Source organism: Aquarana catesbeiana, linkage group LG03, assembly GCF_042186555.1.
Source record: "Aquarana catesbeiana isolate 2022-GZ linkage group LG03, ASM4218655v1, whole genome shotgun sequence".
Taxonomy (NCBI): Eukaryota; Metazoa; Chordata; class Amphibia; order Anura; family Ranidae; genus Aquarana; species Aquarana catesbeiana.
The window spans coordinates 335,067,247-335,087,374 of NC_133326.1; the positions used below are offsets into that span (position 1 = coordinate 335,067,247).

Genomic DNA, 20,128 nt, shown 5'->3' on the forward strand with positions numbered 1-20,128 from the left:
CATACTAGTGGGACTTTTACCTGTTAGTACAGGCATACCCCACTTTTAAGTACACAATGGGGTTTATTTACTAAAGCTGGAAAGTTCAAAATCAGGCTCACTTCTGCATACAAACCAATGAGCTTCTAACCCCAGTTTGTTCAATAAAGCTTTGGTAATAAAACCTGGAAGCTCATTGGTTTCTATGCAGAAGTGAGCCTGATTTTGCACTTTCCAGCTTTAGTAACTAAACCCCATTGCGTACTTAAAAGTGGGGTATGCCTTTATACTCTCATCTATCAATGACAGGTCCAGATTCACCAGAGTCATTAATCCATTCCTCTGCTGCTGTCTTCTTCAAAGCGCTTCATATGGGACATACATTGCTCATTATGGCCATTGACAATGCCACTCTTGCACATGGGCACACAAGATACATCATTCTTGGCATCCAACTCTGTTCTAAGCATTGAACAGAGCAAAAAGGAAAACTTTTTTGGGGCAAAAGAGACCCCCCTCCAAAAAATATATATTCTACTTTACTGCTTTTTTTGATTGTAGGAACACTTAAACTGTAGTAGAGAAAAGTTGGGCCTCTGGGTTAGTTCTATTGTCTGGCAGGGCTGCGTAAATCTCAGGAATGAATGAACAAAAATACAAATCTCTGTTTGATCTGTGTATTTAACTATATACCGTATATACTCAAGTATAAGCCGACTTTTTCAGCACATTTTTTATGCTGAAAAAGCCCCCCTTGGCTTATACTCGAGTGAGGGTCTCCCGCTGTGTCATGCAGTCTTAACTGTTCGGCGGCTGTCCACTGTAACAAAGCCCCGCCTCCTCATCCCTGATAGACGGAACACTGAACACTGAAACAATCCTAGGAAACTGAATCAGTGTTCCATCTATCGCGGACGAGGAGGAGGTGGGGCTTTGTTACAGTGGACGGCCGCCGAACTAAGACTGCAGTTGCATGACACAGTGGAAGACACCCACTGTTTGTAATCAAAGGTACAGGTGGGCACAGTGAGGCTGCAGATGGGCACAGTGAGGCTGCAGATGGGCACAGTGAGGCTGCAAATGGGCACAGTGAGTCTGCAGATGGGCACAGTGAGGCTGCAAATGGGCGCAGTGAGGCTGCATATGGGCACAGTGAGGCTGCAAATGGGCATTGTTTACCAGTAGCTGCTGCATTTCCCACCCTAGGCTTATACTCGAGTAAATACATTTTCCCAGCTTTTTGTGGTAAAATTAAGTGTCTCGGCTTATATTTGGGTTGGCTAATACTCGAGTATATACAGTAATAGATATAATAAAGCTCAATGTAACTCTTTTAAAAAGTGCATTTAGCATAAATGTGCAAAAGTGCAATATAGTGCAGTACAATATAAATCAGTCAAACAGTTAATTTAAAAACACATAGTGCAAAATAGTCCAGAATAGTAAAAAACAATCCCCAAAGTCCAATATTTCTGTTCAGTGTGATATAGATAGATACACCCAAGTGTCTTCAAGATAAATTCATGCTTTGGTGTTCATCCTCCACCAGGTGAAAAACCTGCTCACCCTAGTTGCAAAATAAAACAGCATATGGGATATGATAATCCAGACTCAAGTATGCAAATACCCGCCCCTCAATCCTTCTTCCTGCACTCTGGATGGCTGTTTCCTCCAACTCCACCACAACAGCTAACATATCTACAGCAGGTTTATGGAAGATACAAAGGCACAAACATAGTGTACTTCTGCTAAATAATGTTTATGCTCACAAGCAAACACATACCCTTACTAACATAGATAATCAAAAAACGTTTCAGTCTAATAGTCAGACATCGGCTCATCTCCCGGGCGAGAGAACAGCATGAGGTCACCGGTTCGGCTGCTCCTTATATGCATTGCGCCCTTGTCATTGGGCTTCCTAAATAGGCCTTCTACAGTGGACTGCTCTGCACTTTATGTTTAAATGAACTGTTTGATCGGTGTATAATGTGCTGCACTAAATTGCACTTTTGCCCATTTATGCTGAATGCACTTTTTGATAGAGTTAAGTTGCACTTCACTATATATATTACATTTTCATATGCGGTGGGTGAATCACTGAAGAGTGTTATAGCGAGCAACTTTTGTATATAATTTTAATATTTTCAGTATTTTATTTTATAATTTTCATTAGTTTGATAGCTGATTCATTTTATCACTACTGTGTATTAAACTGCTTGCCTGGAGTTCAGCTTTAGGGAAAAACACCAATGGGGGGAGTTCCTCTTCAGAATACAGTCTGCTGGGCTCCTAAAAACATCTGGTAGCAACTGAACTTTTAAAATGTCAGTGAACTTATTTTTCCCTCTTTTTTTTTCGCATTGGCTCTAAATTAATTTCTCTGACTGTATGCCTAACATTCTCTTCTAAAATATTTGCTTAGGTAGTAAATACCTGATTGATCTTGTCAGTTCTCTGTATTTCCTTATTAAAAGTGGCTCTTCTGTGTTGACATGTGCTCTGGACATGCTCCAGTTTCCCCAGTGGAGGAAACCCTGTGCTTCTTTCTTTATCCCCAGCTAGCTACCCCATTTGACAGTACTCTTCGTTGGCTTGTGGGTTGGCTCCAGCAGGGTGATTGACAGCAGCTCCTATAGGAAGCCTCTCTATCATATTTTTATTTTATAAAAGTCATCCTTTAACATAAAAAAGAAATGCTTGAACTTGATTTATGTACAACTTTTCATTGAAATATACTTTTTTTTTTGTAAATTTACCACAACAATTCAATGCTGCCAAAGGAAAAAGAAGAAACTTCCTGCAGCGATGTCTGCAGGTAATGCCAGAGGCTGCATTCAAAGGTAACATTTAAAAAAAAAACAAGCAAACATCTCTATACTTACCTTATAATAGAATTGCACAGAGCGGCTGTGAACGTCCTATTTTCAGGTCCCCCACCGGCACTCTTGGCCTTCCTCTCTGTCCCGTGCCCCCCGCGGGAAGCTGCTTTGCGTCCATTGCGTCCATTGACACAGATATCGGGACTCATCCCTGCTGCCCGATCCCTCGTCACTTGCTTTGATTGACAGCAGCGGGAGCCAATGGCTCCTAGTGCCTCAGCAAAGCCAGTGAGACCTGGAAGTGATGTGAGAGAAGCGCTGCAGATGTGCACAGTGTTGGATCAAATGAGGGCTCGGGTAAGTAAAAGAGGGGGTGAGGTGGGATGCTGACACGTAAACATTTTTTACCTTCATGCAAAGAATGCATGAAGGTAAAAAATGTTTAGGCTTTAGAAGCACTTTAAGCTCCACCAAGGATCACCCAGTGCAGGGCGAAGTATGTTTAGAATGTCACCTGACCATGGTACTGTATATGTTGGCTCCAAAAAACTATTTTACCATATTATAAGAATGCTATGCATAGACCATTGCTTAAATGGTGCTATTTCCTTTGCATATGCTGGAACTGCCTAAACATACACGTTAATATAATTTGTTTCACTCTTTAATGTATGTACTCTAAGTAATGTGATACTTTTTATCATATCTGTTAATAAATCTCTACAGATCTTTCCAGAATGTAATGTAATACAAACACTCCAACCCTATCTCACAGTAGAAGATGCATATCTCAACAAAGAAATTGATTCTTAAAGTTTGAACATTTTCACAGATTAGGTAGCAGGTACAATCTGACAACAAATTGCCTGTTAGGACTGTATTTTTCCAGTTGAGAGAAATGTGTTTCTTAGGCACATAAATTAGCCGCTCTTGATTTCTACTGCTATTTAAATGACCAATAAATTACACTTTTTTGGGGATTTTTTGTGTTTGATCATTTAGGGAAAGTGCTACAAATGTATCCATGTAGTGCTCAAATTATTCTGATAAGGAAATAAGTAAATTAGGTTCACATTTGGAAAATGGAATGTCACCCAATTTTTGGAATACAACAATAGCAATGATTGATTGTTACAATTGGCCAAAGTGTCTGTCCTATGATGATGCCTGATTGACTCACATCCATCAATGAAATGTCCTCATTGTTTAGGTTGGCTTGTCAGTGCTGTACTCTCATGTAGTATACAAGAATACAACAAAATTAACAATAAAAAGCGTGCAAATAAAATTTAACCCTTTCCAGGCTTGACGGTTTAAGCAAGAAATACTTTAAGCTCCACACTCACCCATATGCTCTTGACACTAATTTCCTTGTCTCCAGGAGTATCTGACCTGGTCCACTGATCCTGCTGGACTCTGCATGGAGCACGCTGAAGTAATAGGAAATGATGGCTGGTCTTGTGCCCGGTTACAAATCATGAATGGCAAGTTACCTAGGGTCCTGAGCTGGAAAGGGTTAAATTATAAGAAAATAGAGTATCAGAGGACGTTATGTTTGACGCTACAATTATTGTGGCAATAGCATGCCTTATATATCAAGGTATTTACTTTGAAAATATGTTGCTTAACACTAAAATCATCGTCCCACACATATCTTTGGGTGAGGGTAGATTTTAGCAAAGTTACTCAAAGTCTTCCATGATTGCAATGAGCACATTACAGCAAAGGTTTACACAATTTTTTTTAAACATTGCATGCTCTTTTACTCAGATACCAGTGCTGTGGCAAAAAAAAAATCATAAATATGATCTGCATCCCCAAGAAAGCTTTGCCACGAGATACCTACTTACCTACTTAATGGCCCCAGACCATAATTTGTCTAGATGTTAATGTTTAATAATACTTTTAGTCAAAGAAGTTTTATTGTAAGCTTTTAATAGATTAAGGAGTGGTTAAGACTTATTTGTTTTTTTGGGGTTTTTTTGCTGTCCATATCCTTAATGACTTCTTCCTTCTCCAGTCACATCCTGAGAAAGGGTGCTGTAGAACTAATCTTCCATGATTGCTTGCTGTATTTGGGAAGTTTAAAAATCCCTATACAGTAGTCCCCAAGTAAGAAAAAATTGTATAGTCAGCAGCTTACCACCATGATTGCAGATCAGACCATCCTCAAAAGTTAATGGTTGCCCTAGGCCTTCCCCACTCTCACCATTGTTTGTGTCTGTTGGAAAGATTCTAAAACTTGCAAGGTAGTAATGAGAAACCTCCCCAATAAAGATACAGACAGCAGTTTAAAAAATAACACAAGTTCTAATCTCTAAAAAAACTACACTAAAAGTTGTGTGTGGAGTTAGGCTGAAAAAACTATAGTAGTAAAATAAATCAAGGTTCATCCTTTAGCCCTGGTTCACACTAGACCGCAGTGAGGAAACACATGATCCATGCACATTTGCCACATGTGTTTAAATTGCACGGCTCTTACCACCTGCAGTGGTATCAGTGCAATGTTAATGACACCTTGAACGCAGGTCGCAAACACTGTGCATTGCATGCACTACTGTGCAGCGATGTGGTGCAATTTGAGCCCATTCAAAATGATTCATAATAAAGCTTACAGGTAGGTAAAATGAATATCTCCTGAACGAGCACTGTTTAGGAGATATTCACCCTGGGTGCAGCCAGTGGCATCACAAATGTGCTCTGAAGGTCCAGTATACCTTGCCGAACCTTCAGAGCTTCGTGCCGGAATTAAAGGCTCTTGTAGGCATGCATGGGAGTGACGTCATCGCGCCTCCGGCCAATCACACAACCGGAGCGTGCAAACCCGGAAGAAAGACCGGGGGAAGATGTCAGCTCTCTCAGCGGTGACAGCGTGCCGCTGGAGGGCTTCGTTCTAAGGTAAGTATTTCATAATGTGCTAGTATGTGACGCATACTAGCACATTATGCCATTGTCTTACAGGTGTTTTTTTATTTATTTTTTAAACAAGCCACGGTTTACAACTGCTTACATTGTGATGAACTGCTAATTTATGAATCAATGCCTAATCATAGATATAGGGACTTTTATAGAGGCTAACAATGTGCTGTTGCCCCTGACAGTTGTCCAGCCATGTTTACAGAGGCCCTGTCATCAACTTAAAAAATTGCAGGCAAATGCAGAAAAAAGTCAAGTATTTTTTTATTTACTTGCAGAGTTTTTCTTTTCCATAAACACGTTTTTATTGACTGGCACTCTGCCGCGAAATTTTCTTGCAAATTTGACTACTTCTGGAAAGTCTATTTTCCAGTGATCCCCCTTCCTCCTTGCACATCATTGCCTTCTCCTCTTTTGGGAGTGTTATTACTGTCCATGATGGCTTAGCTCCTCCGCACCGCTCCTCACCTCTCTACATAATCTTTTTTCCTTAGGCTAAACAAGCTTTGTTTATTGTATAAGTATTGTTCTAATCCTTCTAGGTTAAACTCTTCTAGTAGGAAAAAATGTGTTATGCAGCCAGAGTTATGTTTGAACAGCATTATCAGCTAGCATGGATGAAAGTGGAAAACCAGCTGGAGTCAGCTAAAATAACAGCAATGTGAATTGTGCAGGAACAAATTGATCACGACTTTCTGGATGTTCTATTTTGCAGGGTGCTGCCTAGGCATGCTCCAGAACACATCTGCTATTCTAGTTATAATAGACGCCATGGTGCCGCAATATTTAGTTAGTGGTCAGGATTTGAAAGTGAACTAAAGATCCTTTAAGTTATGTGGACAGAGGACAAATTATGAATATAAAAAAAACGAAAAACAAAATAAACATTACTCACGTGACTCGTAAAAGACCCTGGCATTAGACCTTTCATTTTAACATTATTCTTCCCATATGATTATATGTGCATTTAACCTGTAAAAGCCTTTTGTGTAGACACCCAAAAGCCCTCTTGGGTTTGGATGTGATGTCAGCAGCCCCAGCAGACTCAGTTGACACTCTTTGGTATCCCTTTTTAATACCCTCATAACTGAGACATAAAATAAATGAATTATTAATAGATGGTTGGTAAAATGAAGTACTGTATACTCAGTTATCCCTTCCTCTTTTGACATTTAAAGTCCCCCCCCCCCTTTTCATAATTTTCACTAAAAATCACAGCAGCATTCAGCTCTGCATGCTGATATGGAATCATTTTACATTCATTAACCACTTGCCGACCGCCTAAAGCAGATATACTGCGGCAGAATGGCACGGGCAGGCAAAATCACGTACCTGGTATGTGACCTGGTATAATGAAAATCTTCCTCTGCTGCTGTAATGTAAACAGCGACAGAGGAAGTGATGTCATCTCTCCTCGAGCTGGTCTTTTCGTTCCGGCGCCGAGGAGAGAAGACATCAATGTGAGTTGCACCAACACTACACTTACAGTAGAGCACACTAGGCACACCATCACCCCCCGATCACCCCCTGATCACCCCCCTGTACCCCCTGTCACAGTGACACCAATAGCAATTTTTCTTTTTTTTTTACATTGGTGTCAGTTTGTGACAGTTATAAGTGGTAGGACAGTTAGGGTTAGCCCCCTTTAGGTCTAGGGTACCCCCCTAACCCCCCCTAATAAAGTTTTAACCCCTTGATCACCCCCCGTCGCCAGTGGCACTAAGCGATCGTTTTTCTGATCGCTGTAGTAGTGTCACAGGTGACGCTAGTTAGGGAGGTAAGTATATAGGTTTGCCGTCAGTGTTTTATAGTGACAGGGATCCCCATATACTACCTAATAAAGGTTTTAACCCCCCGATTGCCCCCTTGTTAACCCTTTCACTAGTGATCACTGTATAACTGTTACGGGTGACTCTGGTTAGTTAGTTTGTTTATTGTAGTTTTAGGGCACCCGCTGTTTACCTTATAAAGGTTTAACCCTCTAATCGCCCGGCGGTGATATAAGTTAAGTTTTAGGGTCAGATAAGATCTGCGTCACCCCAGGCAGCGTCAGGTTATCGCCAGTACCGCTAACACCCACGTACGCACCATACATCTCCCTTAGTGGTATATTATCTGAACGAATCAATATCTGATCCGATCAGATCTATACTAGCATCCCCAGCAGTTTAGGGTTCCCAAAAACACAGTGTTAGCGGGATCAGGCCAGATACCTGCTAGCACCTGCATTTTGCCCCTCGGCCCAGCCCTGCCCAGCCCACCCAAGTGCAGTATCGATCGATCACTGTCACTTACAAATCACTAAACACACATAACTGCAGCGTTCGCAGAGTCAGGCCTGATCCCTGCGATCGCTAACAGTTTTTGTTGGTAGCGTTTTGATACAGTCGCTAACAGTCAGAAGCTTTTTTGCCTGTGAGTCTCACTAGTGTACTAGTGTACCCCTAAATTTAGAGCCCAAAATGGCAAATCGAAGATACACTAGTGAAGAGGCCTACACGTTTCTGAGCATGACAGATAGGGAGGAAGTCACTCATCTGTCAGATTCAGGATCAAAATACGTTCCTGTAGATGACAGCGGCTCCATGAGAGATAGCTCTGACGATGGAGTTGTGGTCCCTGCCAAGGTCAGGCGTACCAGATCCCGAAATTCTTCTTCTGTTCTTGATGTGCAAGAACCGCAGGTCCCTCATATGCATCAGAGCAGTACTAGCACCGCTATTCCTTCTGGTGAACTGGCAAGCACCAGCGGCCTAGTACACCCTGGTCGTACATACAGCACTGCAGTAACACTTGGTGACGTGGCGAGTCCCATAAGTGAAGTTCAAGCTGGCGAGGGGGCAAGCACAAGTAGTGTCCCGCTGCCACCAAGAAGACCAACACAGGCCCGTCATGCCCATAGTGCCCTTCCTGCTGCATTCACCAATCCTAATTGGGAACCCACCACTTCTGAAGCACCCGTACTTCCCCCATTCACTGGCCAACCCAGCATTCAGGTGGAAACAGTTGATTTTACGTCACTGAATTTTTATTCGCTGTTTTTCACTGAAGATCTCTATAGATCTTTTGTGGACCAAAGCAATTTGTATGCTGGTCAACACATCGCCACTATTTCCCAGTCCTCCCTTGCCAGAGATTGGAAACCAATTGCGGTTTCCGAGTTTAAGATCTTTCTGGGCCTTTCCCTCCTCATGGGCATAACCAAAAAGAGTGAGTTGCGGTCATATTGGTCCACTAACCCAATTCACCATATGCCTGTGTTCTCTGCCTCCATGACCAGGGCATGATATGAGCAGATTTTGCGGTTCATGCACTTCAACAACAATGAACTCTGTCGTCCTCGTGGAGACCCTGAATACGATCGGCTCTATAAAATTCGGCCCCTCGTAAACCACTTCAACCAACGTTTTGCAGACTTGTTAACTCCCCATCAAGTTGTCTGTGTTGATGAGTCCCTGATTAAGTTTTCTGGCCGTTTGTCTTTCAAACAGTACCTTCCCAGCAAGCGTGCCAGATAGGGGGTCAAGATGTATAAGCTCTGTGACAGGGCCACAGGCTATACATGTAGTTTTATGGTTTACGAGGGAAAACATAGTCACATAGAGCCGACAAACTGCCCTGACTACATAGGAAGCGCTGGCAAGATTGTGTGGGACTTGGTGTCACCCTTATTCGGAAAGGGGTACCACTTGTACATGGACAATTATTACATGAGCGTGCCACTTTTTAGTCACCTTTTTGATCATCATATTGGAGCATATGGCACCGTGCGACCTAATCACCGGGGCTTTCCCCAGCGGCTTGTAGATTCCCATCTTAGGCTGGGGGAGAGAGCCTGCTTGCAGTGTAATAATTTGCTCGCTATGAAGTGGAGGGATAATAAGAATGTTTTCATTCTTACCTCCCTTCATGCAGACACGACGGTCCAAATTACTACAAGGACTGGTGTTGTTTAGAAACCCCTCTGTGTCCACGAATATAACCTTAACATGGGAGGGGTGGACCTCAACGACCAGTTGTTGGCGCTGTACCTAGTTGCCCATAAGGCCAGACGCTGGTACAAAAAAGTGTCTGTATTTATTTCAATTGGCTTTGCTGAACACTTATGCGCTATACAGAGCTTCAGGACGGACTGAATTACTTAAATTCCAGGAAGAGATCGTCAGAGCCCTTCTGTTTCCAGACAGTGCTCCACCTCACCTTCCCCAACCAAATACAGTAAGCCAGCTCCATGAGAGGCATTTTCTTTATGTCCACCCGAGTACCCCTACCCAACGAGCCCCCCCAAAAAGATTTTGTGTCTGCAGCAAGCGCGGATATAGGCGTGACACCCGGTATTATTGTCCCTCCTGTCCTGACAATCCTGGTCTTTGCATTGGTGAATGTTTTGAATGCTACCATACACTAGTTGAGTATTAGCGTAGGGTACAGCACTGCACAGACTAGGACACACGTTCACAGGGTCTCCCAAGATGCCATCGCATTTTGAGAGACCCAAACCTGGTACCAGTTACAAAAGTTAAAGTTACAATAAAAAGTGTAAAAAAAACCCATAAAAACAAAAAAAGTAAAAAAACAAAAAAAATATATAAAATAAAAAAAACAAAAATAGTTGTCATTTTATTTTTCTCTCTCTATTCTCTCTCTATTGTTCTGCTCTTTTTTACTGTATTTTATTCTGCAATGTTTTATTGTTATTATATTTTTATCATGTTTGCTTTATAGGTATGCAATTTTTTTATACTTTACTGTTTACTGTGTTTTATTGTTAACTATTTTTTTGTTTTCAGGTACACCATTCAGCTGCAGAGCGGATTTTTGTATCTTGACAGCAACAGCGTTTGCTCCCACGATATATAAAGACGCGACTCCAGCACTGTCGGAGGTGATTTCACCACCACAGTTACATACTTCAGCATATATGCTGAAACGTGGGGGCAGCAGTGGGTGGAGGAGCGATTTGCTCCTACCTTTTGTGGGAGGATGCCCCCATGCTTCGGCATATATATATTTTAGGCACAGGTTGCGTTAAATGTTTTATTTTTTACTATTTTTTTTGTATTTGCTTTGCAGGTATGGTAAGTCTTACTGTTATACTGTAATGTTACTTTGTTTTATTGTTAACCATCATTTGCTTAGCAGGTACGCCATTCAGTTGCAGCGCGGATTTATTTATCTTGACAGCAACAGCGTTTGCTCCCACGATACATAAAGCTGTGACTCCAATGCTGTCGGAGGTAATTTCACCACCACAGTTACATACTTCAGCATATATGCCGAAGCGTGGGGGCAGCAGTGGGTGAAGGAGCGATTTGCTCCTACCTTTTGCAGGAGGATGCCCCCATGCTTCGACATATATAAACGGTGCATGTATGCCCATCATTAGAAGTGGGTGGATGAAGGGAGGTATTCTAATGGTGGGCATACCCACCGATCAATATCTTTTTTTCGTTCAGCCCACAGACTGCATAGAAAAAAGTTTACAATATATGCCCAACAAGGACCAGCAACGTACTGGTATGTTGCTGGACTTTGAGTGGTTATACCAGAATGATGCCTGCAGGTTTAGGTATCAACTTGGTATCATTCTTTTCAGCCAGCGGTCGACTTTTATGTAAAAGCAATTCTAGTGGCTAATTAGCCTCTAGACTGCTTTTACAAGCAGTGGGAGGGAATGCCCCCCCCCACCATCTTCCATGTTTTTCTCTCCTGTCCCAACAGGGAACCTGAGAATGCAGCCAGTGATTCAGCCAGCTGACCATAGAGCTGATCAGAGACCAGAATGGCTCCAAACATCTCTATGGCCTAAGAAACCAGAAGCTACGAGCATTTCATGATTTAGATTTCGCTGGATGTAAACAGCACCATTGGGAAATTGGGAAAGCATTTTATCACACTGATCTTGGTGTGGTCAGATGCTTTGAGGGCAGAGGAGAGATCTAGGGTCTAATAGACCCCAATTTTTTAAAAAAAGAGTACCTGTCACTACCTATTGCTATCATAGGGGATATTTACATTCCCTGAGATAACAATAAAAATGATAAAAAAAATGGAAGGAACAGTTTAAAAATAAGATAACAAAGCAAAAATATAATAAAATATAATAAAGGAAAAAAAAAGCACCCCTGCCCCCCCCCCCCCGCTGTCACGCAAAGGCGAACGCAAGCATCGGTCTGGCGTCAAATGTAAACAGCAATTGCACCATGCATGTGAGGTATCACCATGAAGGTCAGATCGAGGGCAGTATTTTTAGCAGTAGACCTCCTCTGTAAATCTAAAGTGGTAACCTGTAAAGGCTTTTAAAGGCTTTTAAAAATGTATTTAGTTTGTCGCCACTGCACGTTTGTGTGCAATTTTAAAGCATGTCATGTTTGGTATCCATGTACTTGGCCTAAGATCATCTTTTTTATTTCATCAAACATTTGGGTAATATAGTGTGCTTTAGTGCATTAAAATTTAAAAAAGTTTGTTTTTTCCCAAAAAAAATGCGTTTGAAAAATCGCTGCGCAAATACTGTGTGAAAAAAAAATGAAACACCCACCATTTTAATCTGTAGGGCATTTGCTTTAAAAAAATATATAATGTTTGGGGGTTCAAAGTAATTTTCTTGCAAAAAAAAATTATTTTTTCATGTAAACAAAAAGTGTCAGAAAGGGCTTTGTCTTGGGTGGTGTGTGACATAAGCTTCTAAATGTTGTGCATAAAATGCCAGGACAGTTCAACCCCCCCCCCAAATGACCCCATTTTGGAAAGTAGACCCCCCAAGCTATTTGCTGAGAGGCATGTCGAGTCCATGGAATATTTTATATTGTGACACAAGTTCCGGGAATAAGACAAACTTTTTTTTTTTTTTTTTGCACAAAGTTGTCACTAAATGATATATTGTTTAAACATGCCATGGGAATATGTGAAATTACAACCCAAAATACATTCTGTTGCTTCTCCTGAGTACGGGGTTACAACATGTTTTAGACCTTTTGGGAGCCTAGCCGCGTACGGGACCCCGAAAACCAAGCACCGCCTCCAGGCTTTCTAAGGGCGTAAATTTTTGATTTCACTCTTCACTGCCTATCACAGTTTCGGAGGCCATGGAATGCCCAGGTGGCACAAACCTCCCCGAATTACCCTATTTTGGAAAGTAGACACCCCAAGCTATTTGCTGAGAGGTATAGTGAGTATTTTGCAGACCTCACTTTTTGTCACAAAGTTTTAAAAATTAAAAAAAATAAAAAAAAATGTTTTTCTTGTCTTTCTTCGTTTTCAAAAACAAATGAGAGCTGAAAAATACTCACCATGCCTCTCAGCAAATAGCTTGGGGTGTCCACTTTCCAAAATGGGGTAATTTGGGGGGGTTTATGCTATCTGGGCATTTTATGGCCTTCGAAACTGTGATAGGTAGTGAGGAGTGAATCAAAAATTTACGCCCTTAGAAATCCTGAAGGCGGTGATTGGTTTTTGGGGCCCCATATGCAGCTAGGCTCCCATAAAGTCCCATACATATGGTATCCCCGTACTCAGGAGAAGTAGCAGAATGTATTTTGGGGTGTAATTCCACATATGCCCATGGCATGTTTGAGCAATATATAATTTAGTGACAACTTTGTGCAAAAAAAGAAAAAAAAATAGTCAATTTCCCACAACTTGTGTCAAAATATAAAATATTCCATGGATTTAACATGCCTCTCAGCAAATAGCTTGGCATGTCTACTTTCCAAAATGGGATCATTTGGGGGAGTTTTGTGCCATCTGGGCATTTTATGGCCTTCAAAACTGTGATAGGTAGTGAGGAGTGAAATCCAAACTTTACGCCCTTAGAAATCCTGAAGGCGGTGCTTGGTTTTCAGGGCCCTGTACGCGGCTAGGCTCCCAAAAAGTCCCACACATGTGGAATCCCCGTACTCAGGAGAATCAGCAGAATGTATTTTGGGGTGAAATTCCACATATGCCCATGGCCTGTGTGAGCAATATCAATATATATGTGTCACTGGCGCAAAAAAACTTTTCTTTTTCCCTTTAAAAAACTTTTTTGAGTTTCTGCATTCAAAAAAACCATTCAGTGAAATGTGTGAGCAATATATCATTTAGTGACAACTTTGTGCAAAGAAAAAAAGGTTGGCATGTTTCTGCAACTTGTGGCAAAATATAAAATATTCCATGGACTCAACATGCCTCTCAGCAAATAGCTTGGGGCATCTACTTTCCAAAATGGGGTCATTTGGGGGGTTTTGTGCCATCTTGGCATTTTATGGCCTTCAATACTGTGATAGGTAGTGAGGAGTGAAATCAAAAATTTACGCCCTTAGAAATCCTGAGGCGGGGCTTGGTTTTGGGGCCCCGTACGCGGCTAGGCTCCCAAAAAGTCCCACACATGTGGTATCCCTGTACTCAGGAGAAGCAGCAGAATGTATTTTGGGGTGTAATTCCACATATGCCCGTGGCCTGCGTGAGCAATATATCATTTAGTGACAACTTTTTGTAATTTTTTTTTTCTTTTTTTTGTCATTATTCAATCACTTAGGTCAAAAAAATAATATTCCATGGGCTCAACATGCCTCTCAGCAATTTTCTTGGGGTGTCTACTTTCCAAAATGGGGTCATTTGGGGGGGTTTTGTACTGCCCTGCCATTTTAGCGCCTCAAGAAATGACATAGGCAGTCATAAACTAAAAGCTGTGTAAATTCCAGAAAATGTACCCTAGTTTGTAGACGCTATAACTTTTGTGCAAACCAATAAATATACGCTTATTGACATTTTTTTTACCAAAGACATGTGGCCAAATACATTTTGGCCTAAATGTATGTTTATTAGATTTTTTATAACAAAAAGTAGAAAATATCATTTTTTTCAAGATTTTTGGTCTTTTTCCGTTTATAGCGCAAAAAATAAAAACCGCAGAGGTGATTAAATACCATCAAAAGAAAGCTCTATTTGTGGGAAGAAAAGGACGCAAATTTCCTTTGGGTACAGCATTGCATGACCGCGCAATTAGCAGTTAAAGCGATGCAGTGCCAAATTTTAAAAAGTGCTCTGGTCAGGAAGGGGGTAAATCCTTCTGGGACTGAAGTGGTTAAACGTTTTTTGCTTTTACATACTGTTTTCCATCCCCTGGTTTTTTGAGGCACTGGTGATGTAACCCTGGCCTCCCAGCTACATCCTGGGAAGTTCCTGTCACTTATTCCAAAAGGCAGACTCAGAGTTGCAGGAAGTAAAGGGAAATTGATTTATCTGCCCTTAGTAAAAATGGCCACGTGAGAGGAAGGGGCTGGAAAAGAAAATCCTGACTCAAAGTTGTCTGCTATGATGTGCCAAGAAGGAAGGGAATTGTGTTTAGTATTTTTACATCTCTTTTTGTACATCTTTTCTTAAATAAAGAAAATACAGTGCCTTGAAAAAGTATTCATACCCCTTGAAGTTTTCCACATTTTGTCATGTTACAAAAAAAAAAATAAATGTATGAAGTGGAAGGAAAATGATAAATGGTTTTCAAATTTTTTTACAAATAAATATGTGAAAAGTGTGGCATGCATTTGTATTCAGCCCCCTTTACTCTGATACCCCTAACTAAAATCTAGTGGAACAAGTAGCATTCAGAAGTCACCTAATTAGTAAATAGAGTTCACCTGTGGGTAATTTAGTCTCAGTGTAAATACCGCTGTTCTGTGAAGCCCTCAGAGGTTTGTTAGAGAACGTTAGTAAAAAAGAGCATCATGAAGGCCAAGGAACACGCCAGACAGGTCAGGGATAAAGTTGTGGAGAAGTTTAAAGCTGGGTTAGGTTCTAAAAAAATATCCCAAGCTTTGAACATCTCACAGAGCACTGTTCAATCGATCATACGGAAATGGAAAGAATATGGCACAACTACAAACCTACCAAGCCATGGCCGTCCACCTAAATTGACAGGCCGAACAAGGAGAGCATTAATCAAAGAAGCAGCCAAGAGGCCCATGGCAACTCTGGAGGAGCTGCAGAGATCCACAGCTCAGGTGGGAGAATCTGTCCACAGGACAAATATTAGTCGTGCACTCCACAAATCTGGCCTTTACGGATGAGTGGCAAGAAGAAAGTAATTGTTAAAAGATATCATAAGACCTAAAGAAGTTCCGTTTGCAGTTTGCAAGAAGCGATATGGGGAACACAGAAAACATGTGGAAGAAGGTGCTCTGGTCAGATGAGATCAACATTTTATCTTTTGGCCTAAAAGCAAAACGCTAAATGTGGCGGAAAACTAAAACTGCATATCACCCTGAACACACCATCCCCACCATGAAACAAAATGGTGGCAGCATCATGATGTGATGCTTTTCTTCAGCAGGGTCAGGGAAGCTGGTCAGAGTTGATGGGAAGATTGATGGAGCCAAATACAGGGCGACCTTAGAAGAAATCCTGTTAGAGTCTACAAAATACTTGAGACTGGGGCGGATGTTCACCTTCCAGTAGGACAACGACCCTAAACATACAGCCAGAGCTACAATGGAATGGTTTAGATCAAAGCATATTCATGTGCTAGAAATGCCCAGTCAAAGTACAGACCTGAATCCAATTAAGAATCTGTGGCAAGACTTGAAAATTGCTATTCACAGATGCTCTCCATCCAATCTGACAAAGCTTGAGCTTTTTTGCAAAGAAGAATGGGCAAAAATGTCACTCTCTAGATGTGCAAAGCTGGTAGATACATTCCCAAAAAGACCTGCAGCTGTAATTGCAGCGAAAGATGGTTCTACAAAGTATTGACTTAGGGGGCTGAAAACAAATGCACGCCACACTTTTCACATATTTATTTGTAAAAAATGTTGAAAACCATTTATCATTTTCCTTACATTTCACAATTACGTGCCACTTTGTGTTGGTCTATCACATAAAATCCCAATAAAATACATTTACGTTTTTTGTTGTAACCTGACAAAATGTGGAAAATTTCAAGGGATATGAATACTTTTTCAAGGCACTGTATGTACAAAACCACCAGTTTAGGAATAGTAATGTTAAACAGTTTAATTTTAATGAAATCATATCAATTAAAATAGTTTTATATAGCCTAAAACTTAAAAGAAGTGTACATTGCGGCAGGTGTTGAGAAAGACAGGTACAGAAATTTTAAGTGCAACACCAGAGGTATGTGAGAGCCATATATGGCCACTGAGCCACTATTTGGGATTCACAACCCCAGTGAATTTTATTATTTATTACTGATTAACTCACCTCTTGTATTTACTAAACAAGAACTGATTAATTTTCTTACACCTATTCTTTAAAAGGTTTGTGTCTTGTTTATACTCTCTGTGTTCTATAAAGTAGATGTGGAGGCATGGCCTGCAAAAGATGTTTTTGTTTGGAGGATCCAAAGATTTCTGTGGGCCATGGTCATTTCTATTTATCTGGGGTGAGGACAAAGGGATGTCTATGTCTATGAAAGTACCGCTGTCCTTTAAAGTAACACTTCTATCACCACAGGGTTACATTTACTTAATGAACATCCCCATATACGATAAGGTTCCTTATTTACCTTTCCATTGGCCCATTTGTTGATACGCTGCCTCTTTGCTTCTCCCATGTTACCTCATCTGTTTTCCGTCCCCCATAACTTAGCTGTGGTTTCTACTGTCTCATATGTCCTATAGTACAATGTTTCTCAACTCCAGTCCTCAAGTGCCACCAACAGGTCATGTTTTCAGGCTCTCCATTATTTTGCACAGGTGATTTGATCAGTTTCACTGCCTTAGCAATTACCACAGCCATTTCATCTGAGGGAAATACTGAAAACATGACCTGTTAGGGGTATTTGAGCACTGGAGTTGAGAAACATTGCTATAGTACCATACAATCAGGAGGGAGGAACCACAGCAAGTGGTTGGGGATCATGTATTCTACACAACTAGAAGTTTGGAATACCTGTTTTGGCCAGTAATTGAATTGAATTAAAGAAGGGGCGTTTCAATAAACTTGTGCTCTGGACTTTTTATTTCCCATATGTTATTAATTACCTATATGGACTAATATAGACTGTGAATCTCAGAACAGACTTTTTTTGCAATTGGGATATTAATGGCTCTAAGATTTTTGCGCCTTTACTTGTGTTTTTGCATTTCAATAAACTGGCCACTGTGAAAGAAAGCATAAAGCCTTATATTTTACAGGGTGTTCTTTGAGAAAAAGTGAGCTTGCTGTGGTGGGCTCAATTTAAAACAGGGTAGAAAAGAAAATTGTTAAGGCTTTCTAGTTGAGGAAGCCAACTATTTTCTATGTTGCAGTTCATCCCGAGTTTAGGAACTGGGACAAAATTCTAATCGGTATTATTTAGAGATCGAAACAGATGTGCTGTTACAGCTATGGAAACATTCTGTTATTCCTAAATTAGTTTTTCTGTATCGCTGAGCTTTTGGCAATTGCTAACTTTTTAAACAGACCATACCCTTTACCCCAATAGCCTGGCGCTGCAATAAATGTGAAAATGATTAACTGTAGACATGTATTTTGTGTTGTTTCTAGCTGTTCAATTACAATGCCATAAAAATAATAATAAAAAAATGCCTTTACTCCAGTAAGGTTTAGTGGTTTTCCTGAAAATAAGTTAAAATTCATGAGAATGTTATATTCAAACAAAACAATTTTCAGTTTAAATGGCATGGAGCAAAAGGAGAAAAAATAGTATTTTCAAGAAGATATAAAACATGCCAAGTAGAAGCAAGGGAGGTTAAGCTGATGTAAATCCTTTCAGGTAACTCAAATCCATTTGCAGTCTGTGCCAGTGTCAGTTTATAAGAAATAGACTGTACACGGCTGACTGCTTTGTTTTTACAGCTGTAAGGTCATGCACATTTTTTGCTGCTATGGTTTGAACTGGGTCCAGACATGCATAACGTATATGCATTAAGTAATTTAATGTGTCTAATGCATCAAAAAAAAGAGCATGTGCTATTTTGCAATGCAGTCCACCACAACCCATAATAGTGCATTAGCATGTCTTGTGGTCCACTGCAAATCTATTAGATTGTAAGCTCTTCTCTATTAGATTGTAAGCTCTTCTGAGCAGGGCCCTCTTAATCCTCTTGTATTTTATTGTATTATAACTGTATTGTCTTCCTTTTATATTGTAAAGCGCTGTGTAAACTGTTGGCGCTATATAAATCCTGGAATATAATAATAATAATAATAATAAACGTTTATTAGCAAGGTGTGTTGGGATACCATTAGAAATTAATGTCACCACAGCACACCAACACACAAAATGAAGACCTCTTGAGCCTCTTAGGGAAAGAGAGCCTTGACTGATGGGGGCATGGCTAGGTGTGTGACAAGGGGAACAATTGGTTGGGACATGGGGATGGGATGGGCCTCAGCTCAGGAAATCGTGTGCCCCAGGGAATTCTGGGTCTTTCGGAAGAGTCGTTGGAAGAGCTGCCCACCCTCCCGCCCCTTTTTCCCTATATGTTCACATGTTATGTGTTGGAATTTAATAAAGCTGTGGCCTTGCCCTTTCCAACCTAATGGTTGTAAGTGTCTTATTTAATGGAGTGAATGGCAAGGGTGGTGGGGGATTTGATCCCTTGGTGTTACATTAAGTGGGACCTAAGCCCACTGCGCCTCAGCAGTCATGTGTGGTTCTACATGCTGTGCTGACACGTGCATTGCTGCCAAGCAACAGTGTGAACCCAGCAACAGTGCCAGTTAACACCATTGTGTTGAAGTAACACACATTATGTGCATTGGTTTGATGTGTAGAAATCTGTTCTGAATGGCCCCCCAGTACAACTTCCCAGTGCTAACATGTACCACCCCAGCTTTGCAGTGCAAACACATGTTCTTGTGTGATACACTGTCAAAAATGCTGCATACATGATTTTGTCTGCTCTGGTGCATTCATTTGAATGCAATGCATGTTTTTGGTCATACATTTATTTCACCACAATGGATCAGGCTGGTGTGAATGAGTCCTATTATGGAATTTTTATTAAAATTCACGCTTTGTAAATCCAAAACTTTTTTTTTGTTTTGGATAGATTAAAGAAAGGTTAGAAGTACTGTAAGGTGCTTATTGTTGTCTGCATCCCTGCTAGGGAGATTCACTATTTATATTTGTCCTGGTGATCATTCTTATAAAGCTAGAGAAAAAGTAGGGATTAGCTTTAGGTTCAGAAACCCAGCCTGTTTGCTGTTCACCAGGTCAATGACCTCAACCATGAGCCATTCATTATTAAGGACACCCCAAACGTCAGTAGCAGGCGCACGGTTTCCCCGTGGCAAATGCACTATAAACACGCCATGATGTGCAGTAAAATAAAATGCACCACACTTCATTCCAAAAGAGCTTGTGAGCTTTCGTTGGGGCATTTGTTGCACATAGGACAGCCCATACAATTGAATAGGCTGCCTATGTGTGACGAGCAGAAATGCTGCGAAAAAATGTGCATAAAAAC

The 20,128-nt window shown here is 40.9% G+C and overlaps 1 protein-coding gene across 3 annotated transcripts in view; it reads right to left on the reverse strand.

Moving 5' to 3' along the window:
• The window catches only part of HRH2 (histamine receptor H2), a 249,941-nt gene that overhangs the window by 17,341 nt on the left and 212,472 nt on the right, over positions 1-20,128 (reverse strand). The window contains exon 3 of one of the 3 annotated variants that reach the window (XR_012242878.1): positions 4,145-4,304. The exons of the other annotated variants lie outside the window; for them this stretch is intronic. The gene's annotated coding sequence lies outside the window, so the exon portion shown is untranslated. The remainder of the gene's footprint in view (positions 1-4,144; positions 4,305-20,128) is intronic. 3 annotated transcript variants of the gene reach the window in all.